A 25,454-nucleotide genomic window follows, 5' to 3' on the forward strand; every position below is an offset into this window, starting at 1 on the left:
TATCATATGCCTGCGCATGCTGGTGGTGGTCAGGTTGGTAGTGGTGGCTCCCTTGCTGATCTTGGTTCGGCACAGGTTGCACACCACTGTTCGTTGGTCGTCCACGCTCTCATTAAAAGGCCTCCAGACCTTTGAACACCTAGCCCTCTGCACAGGAGCTTGCCGCGAGGAGGTGCTGTGGGAAACAGTTGGGGGATTACTTGCTCTGGCCCTGCTTCTCCCTCTGGCCACCCCACTGCCTCTTCCAACTTGTTCTGGTGCTGCACTTGCCTCCCCCTCTGAAGCGCTGTCTTCAGTAGGCCTACCAACCCAGGTCGGGTCAGTCACCTCATCATCCACCAGCTCTTCCTCAAATCTTCAGTTTGCTCCTCCCTCAGACTTAGTGCGCTAACAACAATCTCACTGACAGACAACTGTTTCTCATCATCATCAACAAATACCTCTTGAGACACTACTTGGAAGTCTCCACCCTCATCACCCTGAGACTGTGAAAGGTCCAAATTTTGGGCATCGGTCACGACAAACTCCTCAGGTGGCTCATGAACTGTTTGCTACTCAGGGAAGGGACCTGAGAACAGTTCCTGTGAGTATGCCTGTTCTGAATCTCTCCTTTTCCTGGAGTGACCAGGCTGGGAGGAAGGAGGATCAACGTGAGGATTCACAGGTCCAGTTCCTTGGCTAGCGCAAGTGGACTGTGTGGAGGACTGGGTGGTGGATAAATTACTGGACGCGTTATCCGCTATCCACGTCATCACCTGATCGCACAGTTGTGGTTTTAATAATGGTGTACCATGCGGACCTGCAAACTGTGAGATTAAGCTATGGAGCTTAGATACGTGGCGTTCTACTTCTCCCTCAGCAGCAGGCACTGTTTCACCCCGCCCAGGACCTCTGCCCACACCCTCATTCGGACGCCTACGTCCACATCCTTGACCCTTACCCCTAATGTTGATCATGTTGCATAATGCACTTCATCAAAATGCTACACAAACTGCGAGGTATTTTGTGTATGTTTTAAGCCAAAAATATGCAGTGTAAAATGTGTACAGTCTTGTTATATAGTGCGGATCGAGAGGACACACACTTGGGCCTATTATGGAAATGCTTTCAGCCAAAAACAAATAAAAATACGAAAGCTGAGAGGAGTTTTGTTAGTTCCTATATAGTCTGTGTACACTAGTAGCAGTATACTGTATAGAAGCGGTAACAGAATGCAGTATACAGCCGGGATGCTTGTGAATGCTTTGTGCGCACTACTGGCCCCAGGCAGCCAAACTGATGCACAAAAGTGGAGTTGTAGTCCTAAAAAGGACTGTTGGGTTCTTTGAATATGGATCCCTGCCTAAACGCTCCTTCTAACCTACACTAACGCTCTCCATCATTCACAGCAGCTCTGTCCCTCAGCTAATCCAGCCTCTGTGTGAGGCGAGCATCAGGTGACCTGAGTTTTTATGAACCTAGGTCACCTGATCTGGCCAGCCAATCACTGCTATAGACGTGCACAGGGTTGGCATGTCATAGCACAGTGGTGGATGAATACCGGCAGGGGCCACGGCTCCCCGGTATTCTTGTATTGTGTCGCCACCAGAAGTTAGGGTTGGCAACATAATACATGGGCTTTACATGTTGTAATGCCCCCAGCTTCTGGAAGGCTGGGGGTGTGTGTTGCTTTACCAGCGGAAGCATCGGCGGCGAAGGAATCGGCAGCAAAGAAGGCGGCGAAGGAGGCAGAGAGATCAGCGGCAGCAGGGACACTGGCGGGAGCGCTGGCGGCAGCAAGAGACGGAGATCCCGCGGCAGCAGAAGGGACGCCGGAGGGAGCGCCGCCGGCAGCTCGAGCACAGCCGCTGTCAGTGGAGGCTGGAGGAAGCGGCAGCAGCTAGAGAGCAGGTCACGGAGCAGCTGCAACACAGACTATGGGGCCGCTGGGGGGGGGGTGTCACTAGTACCCAGGGAGCCGCTGGGGGGGGGGGGTGTCATTGGTACCCAGGGGGCTGCTGGGAGGGTGTCACTGGTACCGGGGGGGGGGGGGGAAGGGCTGCTGGGAGGGTGTCACTGGTACCCGAGGGGCCACTAGGGGGGTGTCACTGGTACCCGGGGGGCCGCTGGGAGGGTGTCACTGGTACCCGAGGGGCCACTAGGGGAGTGTCACTAGTACACGAGGGGCCACTGGGGGGTGTCACTGGTGCCTGGGAGGGCAGCTCGGGGGGTGTCACTGGTACCCGTGGGACAGCTGCGGGGGTGTAACTGGTACCCGGGGGGCAGATGGTGGGGTGTCACTGGTACCCGGTGGGCAGATGGTGGGGTGTACTGGTACCCGGGGGGCTGCTAGGGGGGTGTCACTGGTACCCAGGGGGCTGCTGGGAGGGTGTCACTGGTACCCGGTCGGGCTGCTGGGAGGGTGTCACTGGTACCGGGGGGGGTTGCTGGGAGGGTGTCACTGGTACCGGGGGGGGGGGGAAGGGCTGCTGGGAGGGTGTCACTGGTACCCGAGGGGCCACTAGGGGGGTGTCACTGGTACCCGGGGGGCCGCTGGGAGGGTGTCACTGGTACCCGAGGGGCCACTAGGGGAGTGTCACTAGTACACGAGGGGCCACTGGGGGTGTCACTGGTGCCTGGGAGGGCAGCTCGGGGGGTGTCACTGGTACCCGTGGGACAGCTGCGGGGGTGTAACTTGTACCCGGGGGGCAGATGGTGGGGTGTCACTGGTACCCGGTGGGCAGATGGTGGGGTGTACTGGTACCCGGGGGGCTGCTAGGGGGGTGTCACTGGTACCCAGGGGGCTGCTGGGAGGGTGTCACTGGTACCCGGTCGGGCTGCTGGGAGGGTGTCACTGGTACCGGGGGGGGGGCTGCTGGGAGGGTGTCACTGGTACCCGGGGGGCCGCTGCGGGGTGTCACTGGTACCTGGGGGGCCTCACTGGTACCCGAGTGGCCACTAGGGGGTGTCACTGGTACCCGGGGGGCCGCTGGGGGGGTGTCACTGGTACCCGAGGGGCCACTAGGGGAGTGTCACTGGTACCCGAGGGGCCACTGGGGGGTGTCACTGGTACCTGGGGGGGGCAGCTCAGGGGGTGGCACTGGTACCCGGGGGCCACTGGGGGGGTGTCACTGGTACGCGGGGGCCGCTGTCGTTTGTCAATGGTACGCGGGGGGGAGGGCGCTGTGGTCTGTCGCTGGTACACGGGGGGGCGCTGTGGTCTGTTGCTGGTACGCGATGGGGGGGCGCTGTGGTCTGCCGTTGGTACGCACGGGGCCGCTGGGGGGTGTCGCTGGTACGCTGGGAGCCGCTGGTACACTGGGGGCCGCTGGGGGGTGTCGATGGTACGCTGGGGGCCGCTGTGCGGTGTCACTATTACCACTGAGGTATGTTTACATGTGGCGGAAATGGGTAGGGCTGTTTCAAAATAGACCGGGGGCAGATTCTGACTGCTTTTGGATGCAGAAATACTGCAGAATTTTCCACAGAAATTTCCACCGAGAGCATCCTGCAGTATTTCCACATCTAAAAAGCAGTCCAAATCCGCACACTGTCTATTTTGAAACAGTCCTGTTCTTTTTATAATGATGGAGGTAAAATCATGTCGTGATAAGCCCCGCCCCTGACGTGTTGGCACTTTGCAATAAATAAGTAGGTTTTGGGTTGCAGTTTGGGCACTCGGTCTCTAAAAGGTTCGCCAACACTGCTCTAGAGGGTCCTGCTGACCCCCATCTAGTAGATAGAAAGGGCTGCGGGCCATCAGGGCTACTCACTCCGCACTCATCCAGGGGGGCAGATGTGGCTCTAGAGGGTCCTGCTGACCCCCATCTAGTAGATAGAAAGGGCTGCAGGTCATCAGGGCTACTCACTCCGCACTCATCCAGGGGGGCAGATGTGGCTCTAGAGGGTCCTGATGACCCCCGTCTAGTAGATAGAAAGGGCTGCAGGCCATCAGGGCTCCTCGCTCCGCACTCATCCAGGGGGGCAGATGTGGCTCTGGAGGGTCCTGCTGACCCCGTCTGGAAGATATAAAGGTCTGCAGGTCATAAGGGCTCCTCGCTCCGCACTCATCCAGGGGGGCAGATGTGGCTCTAGAGGGTCCTGCTGACCCCGTCTAGTAGATATAAAGGGCTGCAGGTCATCAGGGCTCCTCGCTCCGCACTCATCCAGGGGGCAGATGTGGCTCTAGAGGGTCCTGCTGACCCCGTCTAGTAGATATAAAGGGCTGCAGGCCATCAGGGCTCCTCGCTCCGCACTCATCCAGGGGGCAGATGTGGCTCTAGAGGGTCCTGCTGACCCCGTCTAGTAGATATAAAGGGCTGCAGGCCATCAGGGCTCCTCGCTCCGCACTCATCCAGGGGGCAGATGTGGCTCTAGAGGGTCCTGCTGACCCCGTCTAGTAGATATAAAGGGCTGCAGGCCATCAGGCCTCCTCGCTCCGCACTCATCCAGGGGGGCAGATGTGGCTCTAGAGGGTCCTGCTGACCCCGTCTAGTAGATAGAAAGGGCTGCAGGTCATCAGGGCTCCTCGCTCCGCACTCATCCAGGGGGGCAGATGTGGCTCTAGAGGGTCCTGCTGACCCCCGTCTAGTAGATATAAAGGGCTGCAGGTCATCAGGGCTCCTCGCTCCGCACTCATCCAGCAGGAGGACAAGTTCAGCTTTCAGCTCTACAAATAGATCTTTTCTCCTAAATGTTTCCTCCAACCACATCAGACGGCTCTCCGAATTACTGATATCAGGATGTAATAAGAGGAGCCGGAGGACCTTCTAACACCTCCATTCAGGAGAGAAGAGCCGGACTACTGACTCCACAGGAAGGAGCTCCTTCTACCCTCCAGTCACAGCCTTCCCAGCAGCCTCCTCTCCCCCTCTCTCCACAGAACTGCAGTAAGCCCCGCCCCTTCCAATCATGTGACCTCACCACCATGTCACTTCCTGTCCTCAGACCTCCTAGGAGCCCCTCCATTCCAGGATCTACCCTGGTGGAGTTACGGGAGGGTTGTGAGACCTTCTGCCATCAGCAGGCCCGCCCCCTGGTGGATGATGGGAGTCACTGCTGGAAGTTACCAGCTGTAACCCGTTTGCTGCCTGAGAGGTGACATGTGCTCCTCACACAGCAGGGGGGACAATTAGGAGTTTAAGGGTTAATCACTGTAACCCTGCACTGGCCACTGAGTCCTAAAGGGGCTGTGAGGAAGGGGCCCACTGAGGGATCTCCGACAGACGGCAGCTCAGGGGCTTTCTGCAGTGACAGGAAGAAGGCGGCACGTTGTCATCTGTAGGTCGCTGTGAGTCTCCCACACAGGGAGGCGCCGTCTATGGAGAGCAGCGCCATTGTTTATTACATTCACTGCAAGTCAGAAGTTGTAGAAGAGGAGAAAAACCTGCGGAACGTCCGGAGCGAACGCAGAAATTGTAGGGAGAAACACGGAGGATCCGCCGGTGAGCGACATAACTCTATCCGCCATCTAGACCATAGAAGACGTGTGTGATGTCACCGGTCACTATTATGTCACTACTGTCACCACTATCTGATGTCACCTGTCACTATTCTGTCACTACTGTCACCAATATCTGATGTCACCGGTCACTATTATGTCACTACTGTCACCACTATCTGATGTCACCGGTCACTATTCTGTCACTACTGTCACCACTATCTGATGTCACCTGTCACTATTATGTCACTACTGTCACCACTATCTGATGTCACCGGTCACTATTCTGTCACTACCGTCACCACTATCTGATGTCACCTGTCACTATTCTGTCATTACTGTCACCACTATCTGATGTCACCGGTCACTATTATGTCACTACTGTCACCACTATCTGATGTCACCGGTCACTATTATGTCACTACTGTCACCACTATCTGATGTCACCGGTCACTATTATGTCACTACCGTCACCACTATCTGATGTCACCGGTCACTATTATGTCACTACTATCTGATGTCACCTGTCACTATTATGTCACTACTGTCACCACTATCTGATGTCACCGGTCACTATTCTGTCACTACTGTCACCACTATCTGATGTCACCGGTCACTATTATGTCACTACTGTCACCACTATCTGATGTCACCGGTCACTATTCTGTCACTACTGCCACCACTATCTGATGTCACCGGTCACTATTATGTCACTACTGTCACCACTATCTGATGTCACCGGTCACTATTATGTCACTACTGTCACCACTATCTGATGTCACCGGTCACTATTCTGTCACTACTGTCACCACTATCTGATGTCACCGGTCACTATTCTGTCACTACTGTCACCACTATCTGATGTCACCGGTCACTATTATGTCACTACTATCTGATGTCACCTGTCACTATTATGTCACTACTGTCACCACTATCTGATGTCACCGGTCACTATTATGTCACTACTGTCACCACTATCTGATGTCACCGGTCACTATTCTGTCACTACTGTCACCACTATCTGATGTCACCGGTCACTATTCTGTCACTACTGTCACCACTATCTGATGTCACCGGTCACTATTATGTCAGTACTGTCACCACTATCTGATGTCTTATTGCGGGGAGTCCCCTTGTCACTAAACACTGTGAGAGTGCTGTATTAGTGCTCTGTGATTTGGGGACTCCCCACAGAGATGAAGAAATCCGCGGCCACAGCCGTCACAGCTGTGACAGAGGATCGCGATCTTCTCTGTATGTTGTCAATGGGACTGCTGCTGCCCCCAGCCCCATTGGTAAAACCTCTGGATCTGATATCAAAAATGATACCAATAAAGCCTACAGATCACCTTGTAATAGATGTAACCCTCACAAAATAAACATATGGGGGGCAAAAGATGGAGCCGGGGAGGAATCATTTACAAGGGATTTTTTCAGTAGTGTAACATAAAAAACATAAATGATCCTTTAGTGATCCTGCGGAATACGATAACACGTCATCATTACTGCAATGTTAAACCAATAAACAAATCTAAATGTTGCAAATGTGGTGTTTTTCTTAGATTTTTTTTTCACAATCAGAATTTTTTAAAGTTTTTGTTACCTTATATGGTATCTTTAAAGAATAGAACTCCTCCCTCAAAAAAAAACCCTCATGTAGTTATGTCACCGGAGATAATAAAAAGTTAGGATTCTTTTGGAAGTGCAGAGGGGTGAATTAAAATGGAAAAAAAGGCTGCAGCAGGAAGGGGTTAATATCTCAAGTGTTTCCCCTTATTCCCTCCAGTAAATGTATTCTGTACATGGCTATCTGTGTGGCTTTTATATTGTCTCATCTTCTCTCCATTCAGGTCCTACAATATAAGGTCCGCTGATATCTTCTGTATAAGATATTTTTGCTGATTGACCCGGTCAGGATGGAGGAGGACGGAAACAAGATGGCGGAGAGTATATTAAATCTCACCCTAGAGATACTCTTCCAGCTTACTGGGGAGGTGAGAGAGTCTGATGATGTCACATTACATCATTCTTATCTATGGTAATAACAGATGATGTCACTGGAGAGGGGAGAGATTCTGATGATGTCATATTACATCATTCTTATCTATGGTAATAACAGATGATGTCACTGGAGAGGGGAGAGATTCTGATGATGTCATATTACATCATTCTTATCTATGGTAATAACAGATGATGTCACTGGGCAGGTGATGGATTCTGAAAATGTCTGCAGTGATATTTGTTAATGTCTCCACATATACAGGATTACACAGGAGTAAAGAAGACGTCTAGGGATGGCTGTTGGGCCCCTATGCCTAAAGGATGGGGAAGACCCCTGAGCCCAACCACGGGGCCCGCACCTCACCCCCTGATACATGAGGACATCAATGTACAGAAGATTCTAGAACTCACCAACAAGATGATTGAGCTGCTGACTGGAGAGGTGATGCTGCAGGGAATGCTGGGACATTATACAGTAACAGCACTGGAGGCTTCTGGGTGATGACTGTATATTGTGTTGTCAGGTTCCTATAAGGTGTCAGGATGTCGCTATCTATTTCTCCATGGAGGAGTGGGAGTATTTAGAAGGACACAAGGATCTGTACAAGGAGGCCATGGTGGAGACCCGCCAGCCGCTCCCATCACCAGGTAATAGGCATGTAATTAGGCTGCCCCTAGCTGGGAGGAAGTGGGGCATGTGCCCCTGGCATTCTTGAGTGGAATAGTAATTGTTGAGTCAGTGTATAATCAGAAGGCCTACATACCACCAATACATATTCACTATCACTGATATATAAGTACGCTGGTCATACAGTGACACTAGTCGGTGACTGTGCGGTATACGGCTGCTGTATCTTCCAGTAGCAGGAGAATCTGGCTACAGATGTCTGCTCCACTGGCCCTGTGCTACAGTAGCCGGCGGCGGTGCAGGGCTCCAGAGGTGCCTTAGCCTATGCTCCACCCGCCCCCCAAACTATCACCACCAGCTCTTCCTCCTCTTCGCATAGGACAGGAGGAGGGAGGATCTGGCATCTCCAGGAAGAAGCTGTTAGGATGTCTCTACAGAGTGGGAATCCTGCTTGGTGGGACTTGTGTGCGATAATGACTATCGTTGCCGTTATTCTTCTCTTAGTTTGAAGTTGTCATTTCCTGGTTTTCTGTTAATTAGCAGAAACCCTCTTTAATTGTTTAGGTGTCCCCATTATGGTTAGGGCTACATGGAGACTTAGTCCGCCGCATGTGAACATAATGTCAATCAGTATGGTTGTGTTGCAACCATTAATTGTGTTGGATGAAGTAGTGGATGAAGGCGCCGCGGATATCACCTATCTGGATGTCCGTAAAGCCGCTGATACAGTTCCACATAGAGCGCTGGTAGATAAGTTATTGAGCGTGATACTTAATCCTTGGATAGTCCGGTGGATCCGTAGTCGGTTATATGATAGATATCAGAGTGCTGTTGGTAACGGAGTGTATTCTGAACAGGGGGAGTTACAAGTGGTGACCACAAGGGGCTGTCGGGGGTCCTATTCTTCATAGTATGTTGGTAGGTGACATAGGAGAAGGTGTAATAGGGTTACTGATGACACCAAAGTTTACAATAGGGTTGGTGCTCCTGGGGGGTCCTGAGCGTGGAGAAAGATTTGTCCCTCCTGGAAGACCTATAAATATTGGACCAAAACATTTTATAAAGTGTGTATAAATCCCACAGTCCTGAATCTGTACCCCATGAGAACACACATCACTCTAATTGTATTTAATCGCTTTCTTGACCGATATGCCGCCTGCACACGAACGGGTTGGATTTCTCCTGCTTAAGACCTGCTATTCATCATGGAAACTAATTGCAATGGGGACTTGTTTTTTGTGTAGTGCCAACTTATTCCGCAGCGCTTTTAGGTAATTTTGTTTTACCGACTTAGGAAGGATGGGAGGTTGAGTCAACCTTAAGCCGGCTACCTGAATAATGGGGTGATTGAACCCGCAACCTGCAGGTCATTAGTGAGCGCTTAGGACGGCATTAACACTCTGTGCCAAACAAAGAAAGCTAGACAGTCCAATGAAATAGACAGTCCAATGAAATAGACAGTCCAATGAAGTAGACCGTCTTTTTAAGACCTCATATTAGGAGAAAAATGTGCAGGTATAAAATTGGAGACCATGAGTAGAGCGAAGTCTGGTCACACAGGCTACAAAAGCTCTACAAAACACATGAATGTGAAGCCCATGGTTTCCAAGGTTTCCATGGTTTCCAATGGGTTCTCTCACATGAGCGATGTTTTGTAGCCTACTACATTGCGAAATTACAAAATCACAGCATGCTCCATACAGACGTGATTTGCCATGTTTTGTAGCCATGTGTCCCTACGGAGCCTCCTTGTTTGTCGCATCGCATAGCACCAACTTGCGATTTTCGGGCATTACAATGCGATTTTTAACATTAGAAACTTTTATTAAAGGGGTTGTCTCGCGGCAGCAAGTGGGTCTATACACTTCTGTATGGCCATATTAATGCACTTTGTAATATACATCGTGCATTAAATATGAGCCATACAGAAGTTATTCACTTACCTGCTCCGTTGCTGGCGTCCCCGTTGCCATGGTGCCGTCTAACTTCGGTGTCTTCTTGCTTTTTTAGACGCGCTTGCGCAGATCTATCTTCTCCATTCGGCTCGGCTCGGCATCACCGGCATTTTGGCTCCGCCCCCTTGTACACGTCATCGCGAAGCTCCGCCCCTGTCACATGTGCCGATTCCAGCCTCTGATTGGCTGGAATCGGCACATGTGACGGGGGCGGAGCTTCGCGATGACGCGTAGAAGGGGCGGAGCCAAAATGTCGGTGATGCCGAGCCGAATGGAGAAGATAGATCTGCGCAAGCGCGTCTAAAAAAGCAAGAAGACACCGAAGTTAGACGGCACCATGGCAACGGGGACGCCAGCAACGGAGCAGGTAAGTGAATAACTTCTGTATGGCTCATATTTAATGCACGATGTATATTACAAAGTGCATTAATATGGCCATACAGAAGTGCTTAACCCCACTTGCTTTCGCGAGACAACCCCTTTAACTTTCTTCTGAAAGAATTGCGCAATTTTATCGCGGGTGGCAGAGACCCGGTGCTACAAAAAAGTATCACTGACGCTACAAATTCGCATGCACATAGCAACGATATTGCTGTCGCCCATATGAAAGAGACCTAAAGAGGAGGGTGGATTAGCTCTTCCCAAACCCTGGGCATATGTCTTGGCATCACGAATGCAACACCTTAGGGGTGGGAGACGGGAGAGCTGCCGGGTGCTGCTTATCACTTATTAACACAGTTCTGTGGAGGTAGGTCTCTGTTTGAGGTGCTGGAGATGTACAGATTTAGAGCTGCTGCTCCGCAACTCCCTACATTAATGCTCATACATAAGACTTGGTGGAGAGTCAGCGGTGTCATCGGCATTGCAGGGTGTACCCAATACACACCCATATGGGGAACCATGTGGCCATCTGAGCTGTACAAACCTCAAGATTCCGGGAGCTGGGAGGATAGGGGTGTCCGGTATGTCTCACAGATATCAGAAGGAGATGAAGTCGTTCACCCAACTGCAGACGGAGTACGATATACCGCACACAATTGTATAAACCTCTGCCTTTAAGGCGTACATACCAGGCCGAGGGGGGTGTTACAAAAATGAGTGTTCATAAGTTTATGCTGGCTGATGTAATTGGTAGAGCGACTGTAATATAAAGAGATAAAGTGTCCCCCCAGCTGTCCGGTATCAATCAGCTGCCGTTTAGGACACTAGGGAAGTTGAGCGGACAAACTTCCCCCCTGAATTTCCCCTTAACCCTTTGCAATCCAATTTCAGAGTCAGGGTTTTTCTAGGGGGTTCTCTCTTTCTGCCGTTATACAATGGCGCCACCTGCTGTCTAGAGCCAGTACTGCGGTACTGGACATGCTGAAGAGGCCCCCACCAACAGAGCGGCCAGTAATATACAGTAAGATTACCCTGCCAGACGTCTTCCGACATTGGAGCTGTACAGCCTTCAATCAGAATGTCTTCAGATGTCAGACAGTGGATTGGAAAGGGTTAATAGGCGACAGGGATGGGCTTTGGAAAGGATCTGTAGAGATCGCCCACTGCCGTCCATCTAAAAAGGGGAGGTGTGATGTTAGATAGATGTGAAGAAAGCTGAGTGCTGAAAGGGAGCTTTGAAGCAGTCTTCAGAAAGACTGTCACATCCCCCCAGGGGGTCTGTAATGTACAACAGCTCCTTGCTGAACCAGAGCAGGAAATCCTTACAATACTAGATAAGAGCAGAAACCGTCTTCACATCCCAGTGACTTCTTCGCCCTATTTCTTGGAACTGGTTACAGCGAGACCTGATAACTCTTGGATCCAAAGTTCTAACAAAGGGATTCTCTTTCAAACAAAGAGGAAAATGTAATTTGGAAATTATGACTGATCTGTCGCAGCCTACCAACGAAGATATTTTGCGAAACATCACCACGAATCGGACGGAAGTATTCCCATCCTTGCGAGATGCTCACGGACCCCAGAACCGCATATCGGGGAAAGTATATATCTGAACACATTGGCGTGTAAGCTCAAAGTGTATGTAAACTCATGAGAGGAAACGTCACCGTCATATCTTCATTGTGGGTCCCACTCGCACAGAGTTATGAAAGAAATGTGGATTTCAGTGCCCATGCGCTTCGGTGTAAACCAAACCCCCATGTGGGATGGAAGGAGCTGAATGGGAGTTACCTCGTCGAGAGTTTAAAAATCACCTATGGGCTTGTGCTCAGGGCCAGACCCTTGGAGTGCACTTTGCATGAGGACTGACCTGTAATTTCTGTGTGACTCCACACAAAGAATGGTAACACTCTTACTTGATATCTATGATATCCTATGTATGCCTCTTGCATATTACCATGTACCATCATTTTTGTATTTTTCTGTAACTAAGCACTGCTACTTTTTAGAATTAAACTTTCTATTAATTAGTGACCCTTGTCCGTGTTAACACGAAACCATATCTCTAAAGACATACCTGTGGGTAATTAGCATTCAGGTCCAACGCCTGTGGACGTTGGTGGTGGCAGCATGTATTTGTATGGGCATTGTAGAGCTCTGGAGTGTGCTAAAACGATCAGGTCATGGTTTGAGCTTTCGCTTTGCATGCGTGCAGAAGTCCGGGAAAGCCGGGTACAAATCAGCCTGTATTCTAATGACTTCAAGCTTGCAAACTCAACAATATTGGGCACAAGGCTAGGCGGATTGCTGTAGAGTTGTGGCTGTAGCTGATGGTTGCTTGTCTAGTTGACATACAGAGTCCCAGGAAGTTGGGTACCAGTCACTCCACAATCTAAGCCTCCCCTCGCCATCGTGACAGCAACTGTCACTGCGGGAGAGAGATCACTACTATATACCCAGATACAGAACTGTATAGGCTCCAGGGATCCAGTCAGAATCAGACCGGTGGGAGGCAGACCTTGGACCTATAGAGGGCGCCGTGCTGCAGATGCTACCCGAACTATCCCTAAGTGTAACACATGGACTGTCCAGATATATTTAATACATAGGGGGTATCACACCCGCTTTCTTGCACTCCATAGGAGTAAGAGATGGTCCCCTGTGCACAAGATGTACAATTCACCCCGGTGGTCTGATTCACATGATGTGGAGATGCCCAAAACTGAAGATACCGGACCGATGGGTATTCTCTGATTGATGGCGTCTATAAAATCAGTTTGGAATTTACCCCGCTGGTTGGCATACTTGGCTGTGTGAGTGATTTGCCAATGCCAGAGCCAGAACAGACTGCTGTGGAAAGGTTACTGTATCTAGAAAGAAGATTGATTGTGCAACGCTGGTCAGATGAATCTCCCCAACATTACGGGAATGTAGGGATCAGGTTAATAGGATTCTGCCATGGGAGAAGGGAGTATATATTAAACGCAAAGTGATATATAATTCTATGGCATGTGGTCTAAATGGCTGAACACTCCGGGATTAGTGCCTTTAACTATGCTTAATACTAATCTGTAACGAGGGTAGGAGGATCCGATAATGAGTATAGGGGAGAGCCTAGTGGTGGGTGATCCCCAGCACTAGAAGGAATTGGGTTCTGTATCTTGCAATACCTGCCTGCCTTAATATCCTATCGCATGTCTGTTTTGGGATACTTCTCTGCTTCCATAGGTGGAAGGGCACAGCTGGGACATCACGGTCATCATTTCTCTGGATACAAGATGGAATTTGGGAAGGAGGGGGGAGATTGATGTGGGCTGATCTGTTAAAACAAAAATGCTCATTAAAAATGTATTTAATTAAAAAAAGGAAGTTCCCCAACCCCCTGGAAAAACCCTTCTATACAAAAGATTGTGTAGAAGGGTATTTGTAATTATTAGAAAATTATAGTACCAGTGCTTCTGGTGGCGCAGTGCACCATTTACTAATATATAGTGAAAGGGATTTGAGTTGTAAGCACACAGATGCTGTTTTAAGACCTACCGGTCTAGGACTTGTGATGATATCCTAGTCATTGCGCCTCTAGGGTGTTACATAAATAATAGATATGCTACATGCGCGTCACATACCCAACTTTGCAATATACGTGTCACACACAGAGCTCTGCCCCGGGCGTGCATCGCACGCACACAGAGCTCTGCCACAGGCACGCATCGAACGCACAGAGCTCTGCCACGGACGCATCGACACACACAAAGCTCTGCCACGGGCGCTCGTCTCGCACTTAAAGCTCTGCCACGGACGCATCGCACACACACAAAGCTCTGCCACGGGCGCTCGTCTCGCACTTAAAGCTCTGCCACGGGTGCACATCACACGTACAGAGATCTGCTACAGGCGCGCGTTGCATGCACACAGAGCTCTGCCACGGGCGCACGTCACACGCACACAGAGCTCTGCCACTGGTGCGCGTCACACGCACACAGAGCTCTGCCACTGGTGCGCGTCACACGCACACAGAGCTCTGCCACTGGTGCGCGTCACACGCACACAGAGCTCTGCCACTGGTGCGCGTCGCACGCACACAGAGCTCTGCCACGGGCTCTCGTCTCACGCACTTAAAGCTCTGCCACAGGTGCGTGTCACACGCATGGAGATCTGCTACAGGCGCGCGTTGCATGCACACAGAGCTCTGCCATTGGCGCACGTCGCACACACATACAACTCTTCATACCAATATCCCTTTCTGACTAGTTGTGCCTTTATATTGTTTGTGTTCATTTATTTATTCGACGCTTGTCCAAATTTTAAATGGTTTATGAAAAGTTGTATTTTAGGGGTGTTTTCAGTGAAATGTAGGGGTTATTAACATAATGAAAAGAGTACAAAGGCGGGCAACTAAAGTAATAAAGCTAATGAGTCAGCTACAATTCCAAGAGAGGTTATCAAAACTGGAATTATTTAGCTAAGAAAAAAGATGGCCGAGGAGTGACCTAATTATGGACAAACATGTCAGGGAACAATACAGACACCCTCCCATCATCTAGTTATACCCAGGACTATAAGAAGTGGGAGCTCTATTACCTTGTTTCCCTGAAAAAGACCCTGTCTTTATATAACATTTTTCCCCAAAAGAGGCACTGGGTCTTATTTTTGGGGGATGTCTTATTATACTTACCTAGCAGGCTCTGTCCTGGTCCTCCTGCTGCTCTCCGGAGCTTCAGCACGCTTACTTGCAGTCCTCTGTTGCCAACAGAAGATCACTTCCTGGTAACAGGATTCATAAATCCCGCCCCCAGGAAGCGATGGCTCAGATTAGCGGAGCAGCACTGGAGAACCAATCACAGCTATCGCATTGTGGGGGTGGGATTTATGAATTAGTTGAGCCGTGGCATTGATTAGCCAATTCCTAAATCCTGCCTTCACTATGGGATAGCTCTGCTTGGTTCTTGAGCGCTTCTCAGCCAATCAATGCAGGGCTCGATGAACCTATAACAGCTATCGCATTGGTTCATTAAGCGCTGCATTGATTGGTTCTAGAGCACTGATCTGCCAATCAGAGCCATTGCTTCCTAGAGGCAGGATTTTCTGTTGGCGGCCAAGGACTGCAGCAAGCATGCTGGAGCTTTGGAGAGCAGGACCCAAAGTGCACCTGCTAGGTAATGTATTCTTTTTATTTTTTTAATCTAATGCAGCTAGGGCTTATTTTCAGGGTGACTTAGTAACTATGTGTAAATATATCAGGAGAAAATAAAGAGATCTCCCCCATCATTTTATTATAGACAGGACACAAGGGGGCGCTCTAATAAGTATGTACAGATATTTCAAGTAACAATACAGAGATCTCTCCCATAATCTATATATACCCAGGATGATTATTCCAAATGTCAGATAGGAGTCAGGAAGGAATTTTTTTTCTTTATATGCAGAAAATTGGCCTCCACCTCATTAGGGGTTCAACATTTGGATCAACTGGATGGACATGTGTCTTTTTTCAGCCTTATATACTATGTAACTATATAGAAAATATTCCAACACGAGAGTTCAAATACGTATTCATACCATAAAGACCCAATAGCCGCCGTGCGCCAAAATTCTAATTTTGGTTGACCTGGATGCTGGGGCGGGGGGAAAGGTTGAGGCAGTTCCTGAACCCCCCACTTCAGTAAGTGCCTTCATAATAATTCCTCTATCTATTGCTTATGTGCCTGCACTATTGAGCGCTGGAACCCATTTTTTCCTTTGGCTATTTGCTCACTGAATGGAGGTTGAGGGTGCCAGAGATCTCTTCTGGCCACTCATCTCTAGTTAGAGCTAACAGGCAGTCATTCCTAGATGAGTGACTACCTATTTTAAAAAAATCCACTTTTTTTCTTGCCAGAATACTGCATCGGTGGGTCAGGGGGATGTCTGGTATCAGCAGAGGATTGTGGCATCACCGAAGAGCTATATGAAGAACCTGTCATTATCCCAGATATCCCTTCGGGCCTTCATGGCAAAGATCTGTCATCTGATCCTCTTATACAGGTCTCATCTTCTGATTCATCACTGACTGATAAGCAGAAGAGAAGGCAAAGAAGGGGAGGACATCAGAGAAGTCTCACAGAGGAGAATGCATTTTCATGTACAGAATGTGGGAAATGTTTTAGAAAGAAAGAAAATCTCATTGTGCATCAAAGAATTCACACAGGGGAAAAGCCGTTTTCATGTCCGAAATGTGGGAAATGTTTTAGAAAGAACTTTTTTCTTGTTACGCATCAAAGAATTCACACAGGGGAGAAGCCATTTTTATGTTCAAAATGTGGGAAATGTTTTTCTGCTAAATCAGACCTTGCAAGACATCAAAGAAGTCACACAGGGGAGCGGCCATTTGCATGTTCAAAGTGTGGGAAATGTTTTTCTGCTAAATCAGACCTTGCAAGACATCAAAGAAGTCATACAGGGGAGAAGCCGTTTTCTTGTTCAGAATGTGGAAAATGTTTTTCTATTAAATCAGACCTTGCAAGACATCAAAGAATTCACACAGGTGAGAAGCCATTTTTATGTTCAGAATGTGGGAAATTTTTTAGAGATAAATCAAATCTTGTTGTACATCAGAGGACTCACACAGGAGAGAAGCGTTTTTTATGTTCAGAATGTGGGAAATGTTTTACAGAAAAATCAGGTCTTCTTGTACATCAGAGAACTCATACAGGGGAGAAGCCATTTCCATGTTCAGAATGTGGGAAATGTTTTGTAGAGAAAGCAGTTCTTGTTGTGCATCAGAGAAGTCACACAGGGGAGAAGCCGTTTTCATGTCCAGAATGTAGGAAATGTTTTTCTGTTAAATCAGACCTTGCAAAACATCAAAGAATTCACACAGGTGAGAAGCCGTTTTCATGTCCAGAATGTGGGAAATGTTTTACCAGTAAAGTTTTTCTCGTTGCACATCAGAGAATTCACACAGGGGAGAAGCCGTTTTCTTGTTCAGAATGTGGAAAATGTTTTTCTGCCAAATCAAACCTTGCAAGACATCACAGAACACACACAGGGGAGAAGTCATCTTAATGTTCAGAATATGGGATTTTTTTCTCAAGGAATGTCAATCTTCAACTTACACAGGGGAGAATCTAGTATTTTAAAAATTTATTTTATTGATAAGTAGCACGAGTAAAAAAACATGAATAAGTGAAATCAATTCAGAGCACTAAATGATGAATAAGAAATGTATGTAATTACCAATAAACATCTGTTATACAGAAAGCAAATGGAATCCAGATAACACACTTTTATATTCATCACATGCCTAAAATGTGTCACATTGATACATATAGCTACATCTCAAAGTTTGTTGCTAATTGTTAATTAAAGTTTGCATTTAAAAAAGTGTATGTTTGTGTTGGGATGATACTTTCTTTAGACTATAAGTTATTTGCTCAGAACCTATAGATGTGAGGGAGAGCTGGTAGGCGTTCTGGTGGGTTTCAAAAGTTAATAAATTTGTCAGCAGGTAGATTAGCTAGGAGAGGAATGTCCGGTCCAGATGGTGCAGCAATCTTGGATTTTATTCATGGATTCAGTGAGCAGCAAGGAAAGCCAGGAGGAGGCTTATCATCCCTTTTACATCGCGGGGCTATAATGTGAGGAGCATTCTGCTGATCGGCGCACACCTGAGGCTCCTAGATGAGAGAAGGGAACCCGCAGCACTAACTTCAGGTGATGAAAGCTGGGATGTTATTACTTCAAATGTGCAACCAATCCTGGTCTTCAACACATATGATTGGCTGGAAGATGCAGTCAATCAGTGTGTGCTTTTCAGTAAATAAAAATTAAATTAATCTTGTTATTTGTGTAGCTCCAACATATTCTGCAGCGCTTTCAGGAAAATGATTTATTTCCGTCCACCAATCTGGGCACTCATTTTACAGACCTCAGAAGGATAGAAGGCTAAGTCGACCTTGAGCTGGCTACCTGAACAATTCGGGGATTGAACTCGAAACCTTCAGGTCATGACCGAGAGCTTAGGACTTCATTTCTACTACCTTAGCACTGTACACCACATGAGGCTCTAAGAACATGTCCCTAATTGGATGTATCTTGCAACCAATCTCGTGTGCTGAAGATCGGAGCTGACTGCACAGTGGAATTTTGAATTCACATTCAAGTTACGATGGCCCAGGAGAGGCGATAGTAACTTCAATATATCATCACCTGATGCCATCGTAAGTTTATGGTTAGGGAAAAGAGTGGGGTGAGAATCACAGCCCAAAAAACTAGACTTTGGCAATTTATTAGGATGTTCTCTCTTTTTGAAAAAGATCCTTGCATAGAGCCTGGCAAAAAGTCTCCTATCCATCCAACTCATAGCTGTAGTCTTGCATGCTAGACTATATTTAAAATAATATACAAATACGCTAATCTAGCTGTGTGGGAGTCATCTTATACGCCAGTCTTAAGCCCAGATAAATAGGGGAGGGTTAGGGAAAGATCTGACTACCCTTTCTATAAAAACTTAAACTTTGAAACCCTATCAAAGAGCTCTCAAATGATTCCGATATGGTAGGCCCCCGCAGACTAAAGGATACTTTAAATGCAACTGGAGAAGAGCAAGGTCTGATTCTAAGTAGTCAAGATTTCCTTCATGATGGGAAGGCCAGCTGCTGATGAACCGCATGATGAAGAGAAAGGACTGCGCTATACCAAAGTTAACACATTAGCAACATGAGATGTGCAAGGCAAGAGTCTAGGGAAATTGGACATTGTAAAACACGAAATGACAAGACCTGACATTGATATTAGCTAATTGCACTGGACAGGTAGTCTTTATGTCGGAAACGATAAAAATAAGATGAATGGAGTAGCCTTTATTATGAAGAAAGCAGACCTCAAAAGGCAGTAGAAAGTTTTAGACCAATCAGCATCTGTATCATAAGCGTCCCGATACATGGTAAGCCAGTGAACATCTCAATTTTACAGGTCTACGCCCAACGGCAGATGCCGATGAAGAACCCGTTGAAAGATTTAATGCTGAAGTTCAGAAAATTAAATGAAGTGCCAAAGAAGGACATCACATATTATGGGCAATTTCAATTCCAAAGTCGGCCTCAAGACAGAAGCCTTTTCCACGTCAGTGTTACTCGGTGGTTTCCCATTTAGTGTGTAATGGTGACACACATTTCCTCTGCTCCTCTGCATAACCTTACATTTATCAGTGGTAAACCTTATTTGCCAGTTTTGTGCCCAAACCCCCATGTGTGGGTATGGAATCACTGTGTCATCCCTCAAAACAAGGAATCCACCCAGCAGGACTGACAGCTGACCCTGACATCAGATACTTTTCAGTGTGTAGCTTGGTACAAGATGGTAACTGGGACTGAGCTAGCCCTGAACTGGTGAGGAATAAGAAAATCCCTGCCTAACAGATAGCGAGGTAATCGTCCCAACAAGGACGGCCCCAAGCTGGAACCTGGGCACTGAATAACCATGTCATGACCCTACCCCCGGAACAGGTCATACCAAGCAGGAACAGAGCCGAAGGTGTGAGTAGGTAACAGAGAACCAAGAAGAAGCACAAGTAGCAAATACCTATAGCAGACTGGGAATCAGTTGCCACAGAGATTACTGCAGGACCAGCAGCCACGAGCCATCATAGAAGTACAACAACCCTGCAGCACTGAAGACCAGATCTGAGAGAGCTATGTAGTGATTGGCAAACAGCCTCCAGCTGGGTGGAGGAGTCAGCAACTGTTAACTCCAGAGATGCTGGAGCAAAATAAACAACTCTGATAACAGACAGAGCAGAGCAGCAGACATGTCTGCTATACCTAACACCCTAACTTATCCAGATCCTCTTGCAACTGCCTTGCATCCTCTCTAGTGCTAACTAGTTTGCATAGTTTTGCATCATCTGCAAATATAGATATTTTACTAGGCAATCCTTCTACCAGAGCATTAATAAATATATTAAATAGAATAGGGCCAATACTGACCCCTGTGGTACTAGTAACGGTGACCAAATCAGTATGAACCATTTGTAACCACCCTCTGCTTTTTATTACTGAGCCAGCTACTTACCCACTTATACACATTCTCTCCCAGACCAAGTATTCCCATTTTATATCCCATCCTTTTATGCAGCACAGTATCAAATGCTTTGGAAAGATCCATGGACTCTCCCGGGTCTAGTCTAGAACTTACCTCTTTGTAGAAGCTGATCAGGTTGGTTAGACAGGAGTGATCGCTCAGAAACCAATCCTGATTCGGAGTTATACAACTATTTTTCTTGAGGTACTCTAGGATAGCATTTATTAGAAACCCTTCAAACATTTTCCCACTATAGAGGTAAGACCTACAAGCCTATAATTTCTAGGTTCACTTTTTGACCCCTTTTTGAATATTCGCACCACATTGGCTATGCACCAATCCAGTTGAACAGACCCATTTGCTTGCAGGATAAGAGGAGAAGGGATCTGGCATCTCCAGTAATAGCCTTTTAGGATGTGTCTACAGAGTGAAAATCCTGCTTGGTGGGACTTGTAAGTGATATAAGACAGTGGGGATGATAGAGAAAGAATTGTGCCAGATTACATAAAATAGTGGTAAAATAGTGTAGGGTTACATGAGATATTGCTGATGATAGTGATAGGTTACATAAAAACTAGAGATGAGCGAACGTGTTCTTCCGAGCTTGATATTCGTGCGAATATTAGGGTGTTCGTGATGTTCGTTATTCGTAACGAACACCATGCGGTGTTCGGGTTACTTTCACTTCCTTCCCTGAGACGTTAGCGCGCTTTTCTGGCCAATTGAAAGACAGGGAAGGCATTACAACTTCCCCCTGTGACGTTCAAGCCCTATACCACCCCCCTGCAGTGAGTGGCTGGGAAGATCAGGTGTCCGCCGAATATAAAAGTCGGCCCCTCCCGCGGCTCGCCTCAGATGCCTGGTGAGTTAGATGAGGGACAGTGCTGTTTGTACCGGAGCTGCTGTAGGGAAAGAATTGGTAGTTAGTGTAGGCTTCAAGACCCCCCAAAGGTCCTTATTAGGGCTACTGATAGCTGTGTGTTGGCTGCTGTTAGCAGTGGCAATTTTTTTTTTCTCAAAATCGCCTCTGCAGAGCGTTGCACCCGGCATTAGGGACAGAAGTGTTGCATAGGCAGGGAGAGTGTTAGGAGTGAGTGTAGCCTTCAAGAACCTCAACGGTCCTTTCTAGGGCCATATTTATCCGTGTGCAGTACTGTCCAGGCTGCTGTTAGCTGTGCTGCATTTTTTTTTACTTCTCAAAATTGCCTCTGCAGAGCATTGCACCCTCCATTGATACTACAGGGAAAGAATTGTATAGGCAGGGCCACAACACAGTTATTATTCATTGAATATACGCAGTGCTGCCTTTTGGTGCAAAAAAACGGAAAATAATTCTATTTGTCCTGCCTCTGTCCGTCCTAAGGGCGGTGGACACGTGTCGGCTGCGTGTGCAACCTTTAAAAATCAGACACACCCAGCTACGGTTTACTGCTGGCTTCGCCATTTGCTTTCCTTAATTGGGAAAAAAAATACCTGCTCTGCCACAGTTAATAACTCTGCTACCCTCACGTTCTGTGACACATTAGCAGGGACACAGCACAGTTATTAAACTTCTCATGTTCATTGAATATACGCAGTGCTGCCTTTTGGTGCAAAAAACCGGAAAATAATTCTATTTGTCCTGCCTCTGTCCGTCCTAAGGGCGGTGGACACGTGTCGGCTGCGTGTGAAACCTTTAAAAATCAGACGCACCCAGCTACGGTTTACTGCTGGCTTCGCCATTTGCTTTCCTTAATTGGGAAAAAAAATACCTGCTCTGCCACAGTTAATAACTCTGCTACCCTCACGTTCTGTGACACATTAGCAGGAAAACAGCACAGTTATTAAACTTCTCATGTTCATTGAATATACGCAGTGCTGCCTTTTGGTGCCAAAAAACGGAAAATAATTCTATTTGTCCTGCCTCTGTCCGTCCTAAGGGCGGTGGACACGTGTCGGCTGCGTGTGAAACCTTTAAAAATCAGACGCACCCAGCTACGGTTTACTGCTGGCTTCGCCATTTGCTTTCCTTAATTGGGAAAAAAAATACCTGCTCTGCCACAGTTAATAACTCTGCTACCCTCACGTTTTGTGACACATTAGCAGGAAAACAGCACAGTTATTAAACTTCTCATGTTCATTGAATATACGCAGTGCTGCCTTTTGGTGCCAAAAAACGGAAAATAATTCTATTTGTCCTGCCTCTGTCCGTCCTAAGGGCGGTGGACACGTGTCGGCTGCGTGTGCAACCTTTAAAAATCAGACACACCCAGCTACGGTTTACTGCTGGCTTCGCCATTTGCTTTCCTTAATTGGGAAAAAAAATACCTGCTCTGCCACAGTTAATAACTCTGCTACCCTCACGTTCCGTGACACATTAGCAGGAAAACAGCACAGTTATTAAACTTAGATTATACATTCACTAGAGGCAGTGGGGCCTTTCGTTTTCAAAAAAGGGAAAAAATTATATTTGGCCTGCAGTCTTGCGCCAATTTATTAGCTGCCTGTGAAATCAAATCACTGGTAATACAGCATGCTGAGGGGTAGGGGTAGGCCTAGAGGACGTGGACGCGGCCGAGGACGCGGAGGGCCAAGTCAGGGTGTGGGCACAGGCCGAGCTCCTGATCCAGGTGTGTCGCAGCCGACTGCTGCGCGATTAGGAGAGAGGCACGTTTCTGGCGTCCCCACATTCATCGCCCAATTAATGGGTCCACGCGGGAGACGGTTATTAGAAAATGAGCAGTGTGAGCAGGTCCTGTCCTGGATGGCAGAAAGTGCTTCGAGCAACCTATCGTCAACCCGCAGTTCTGCGCCGTCCACTGCTGCAAATCCGAATCCTCTGTCTGCTGCTCCTCCTTCCTCCCAGCCTCCTCACTCCACTACAATGACACCTGCTCAGGAGCGGGAACACTCCCAGGAACTGTTCTCGGGCCCCTGCTTAGATTGGGCAGCAGCGGTTCCTCTCCCACCAGAGGAGTTTATCGTCACTGATGCCCAACCATTCGAAAGTTCCCGGGGTCCGGGGGAAGAGGCTGGGGACTTCCGCCAACTGTCTCAACAACTTTCTGTGGGTGAGGAGGACGATGACGATCAGACACAGTTGTCTTGCAGTGAGGTAGTAGTAAGGGCAGTAAGTCCGAGGGAGCAGCGCACAGAGGATTCGGAGGAAGAGCAGCAGGACGATGAGGTGACTGACCCCACCTGGTGTGCAACGCTTACTCAGGAGGACAGGTCTTCAGAGGGGGAGTCAAGGGCATCAGCAGGGCAGGTTGCAAGAGGCAGTGCCGTGGCCAGGGGTAGAGGCAGGGCCAGACCGAATAATCCACCAACTGTTTCCCAAAGCGCCCCCTCGCGCCATGCCACCCTGCAGAGGCCGAGGTGCTCTAAGGTCTGGCAGTTTTTCACAGAGACGCCTGACGACCGACGAACAGTGGTGTGCAACCTTTGTCGCGCAAAGCTCAGCCGGGGAGCCAACACCAACAGCCTCACCACCACCACCATGCGCAGACATCGATGGCCAAGCACCCCACAAGGTGGGACGAAGGCCGTTCACCGCCTCCGGTTTGCACCCCTGCCTCTCCCCCTGTGCCCCAACCTGCCACTGAGATGCAACCCCCCTCTCAGGACACAGGCACTACCGTCTCCTGACCTGCACCCACACCCTTACCTCCGCTGTCCTCGGCCCCATCCAGCAGTGTAGTTCAGCGCACCGTCCAGCCGTCGCTTGCGCAACTGTTGGAGCGCAAGCGCAAGTACGCCGCCACGCACCCGCACGCTCAAACGTTAACCGTCCGCATAGCAAAATTCATCAGCCTTGAGATGCTGCCGTATAGGGTTGTGGAAACGGAGTCCTTCAAAAGTATCATGGAGGCGGCGGCCCCGCGCTACTCAGTTCCCAGTCGCCACTACTTTTCCCGATGTGCCGTCCCAGCCCTGCACGACCACGTCTCCCGCAACATTGTACGCGCCCTCACCAACGCGGTTACTGCCACGGTCCACTTAACTACGGACACGTGGACAAGCACAGGCGGGCAGGGCCACTACATCTCCCTGACGGCACATTGGGTGAATTTAGTGGAGGCTGGGACAGAGTTAGAGCCCGGGACCGCTCACGTCCTACCCACCCCCAGAATTGCGGGCCCCAGCTCGGTGGTGGTATCTGCGGAGGTGTATGCTTCCTCCACTAAAGCACCCTCCTCCTCCTCCTCCTCTGTCTCGCAATCAAGATGTGTTAGCAGCAGCATGTCGCCAGCAGTCGGTGTTGCGCGGTGTGGCAGCACAGCGGTGGGCAAGCGTCAGCAGGCCGTGCTGAAACTACTCAGCTTAGGCGATAAGAGGCACATGGCCCACGAACTGCTGCAGGGTCTGACACAGCAGACCGACCGTTGGCTTGCGCCGCTGAGCCTCCAACCGGGCATGGTCGTGTGTGACAACGGCCGTAACCTGGTGGCGGCTCTGCAGCTCGGCAGCCTCACGCACGTGCCATGCCTGGCCCATGTCTTTAATTTGGTGGTTCAGCGCTTTCTGAAAAGCTACCCACGCTTGTCAGACCTGCTCGTAAAGGCGCGCCGGCTCTGCGCACATTTCCGCAAGTCCCACACGGATGCTGCCACCCTGCGCACCCTGCAACATCACTTTAAGCTGCCAGTGCACCGACTGCTGTGCGACGTGCCCACACGGTGGAACTCTACGCTCCACATGTTGGCCAGGCTCTATGAACAGCGTAGAGCTATAGTCGAATACCAACTCCAACATGGGCGGCGCAGTGGGAGTCAGCCTCCTCAATTCCTTTCAGAAGAGTGGGCCTGGTTGGCAGACATCTGCCATGTCCTTAGTAATTTTGAGGAGTCTACCCAGGTGGTGAGCGGCGATGCTACAATCATTAGCGTCACCATTCCTCTGCTATGCATCTTGAGAAATTCCCTGCAAACCATAAAGGCAGCTGCTTTGCGCTCGGAAACGGGGGCGGGGGAAGACAGTATGCCGCTGGATAGTCAGGGCACCCTCCTGTCTATTTCTCAGCGCGTACAGG

The 25,454-nt window shown here is 48.9% G+C and overlaps 1 long non-coding RNA gene and 1 pseudogene across 1 annotated transcript; both read left to right on the forward strand.

Annotated features, from left to right (window-relative positions):
- Positions 1–17,681, forward strand: part of LOC136628711 (zinc finger protein 850-like) — a 101,794-nt pseudogene extending 84,113 nt beyond the window's left edge.
- On the forward strand, positions 5,010–7,740 carry LOC136629086 (uncharacterized). The gene is made up of 3 exons (XR_010792912.1): positions 5,010–5,423; positions 7,270–7,413; positions 7,683–7,740. It is a non-coding gene; the product is annotated as an uncharacterized lncRNA (long non-coding RNA).
- Positions 17,682–25,454: the final 7,773 nt, after the last annotated feature.

The sequence above is a fragment of the Eleutherodactylus coqui genome, chromosome 5 (assembly GCF_035609145.1).
Source record: "Eleutherodactylus coqui strain aEleCoq1 chromosome 5, aEleCoq1.hap1, whole genome shotgun sequence".
NCBI lineage: Eukaryota > Metazoa > Chordata > Amphibia > Anura > Eleutherodactylidae > Eleutherodactylus > Eleutherodactylus coqui.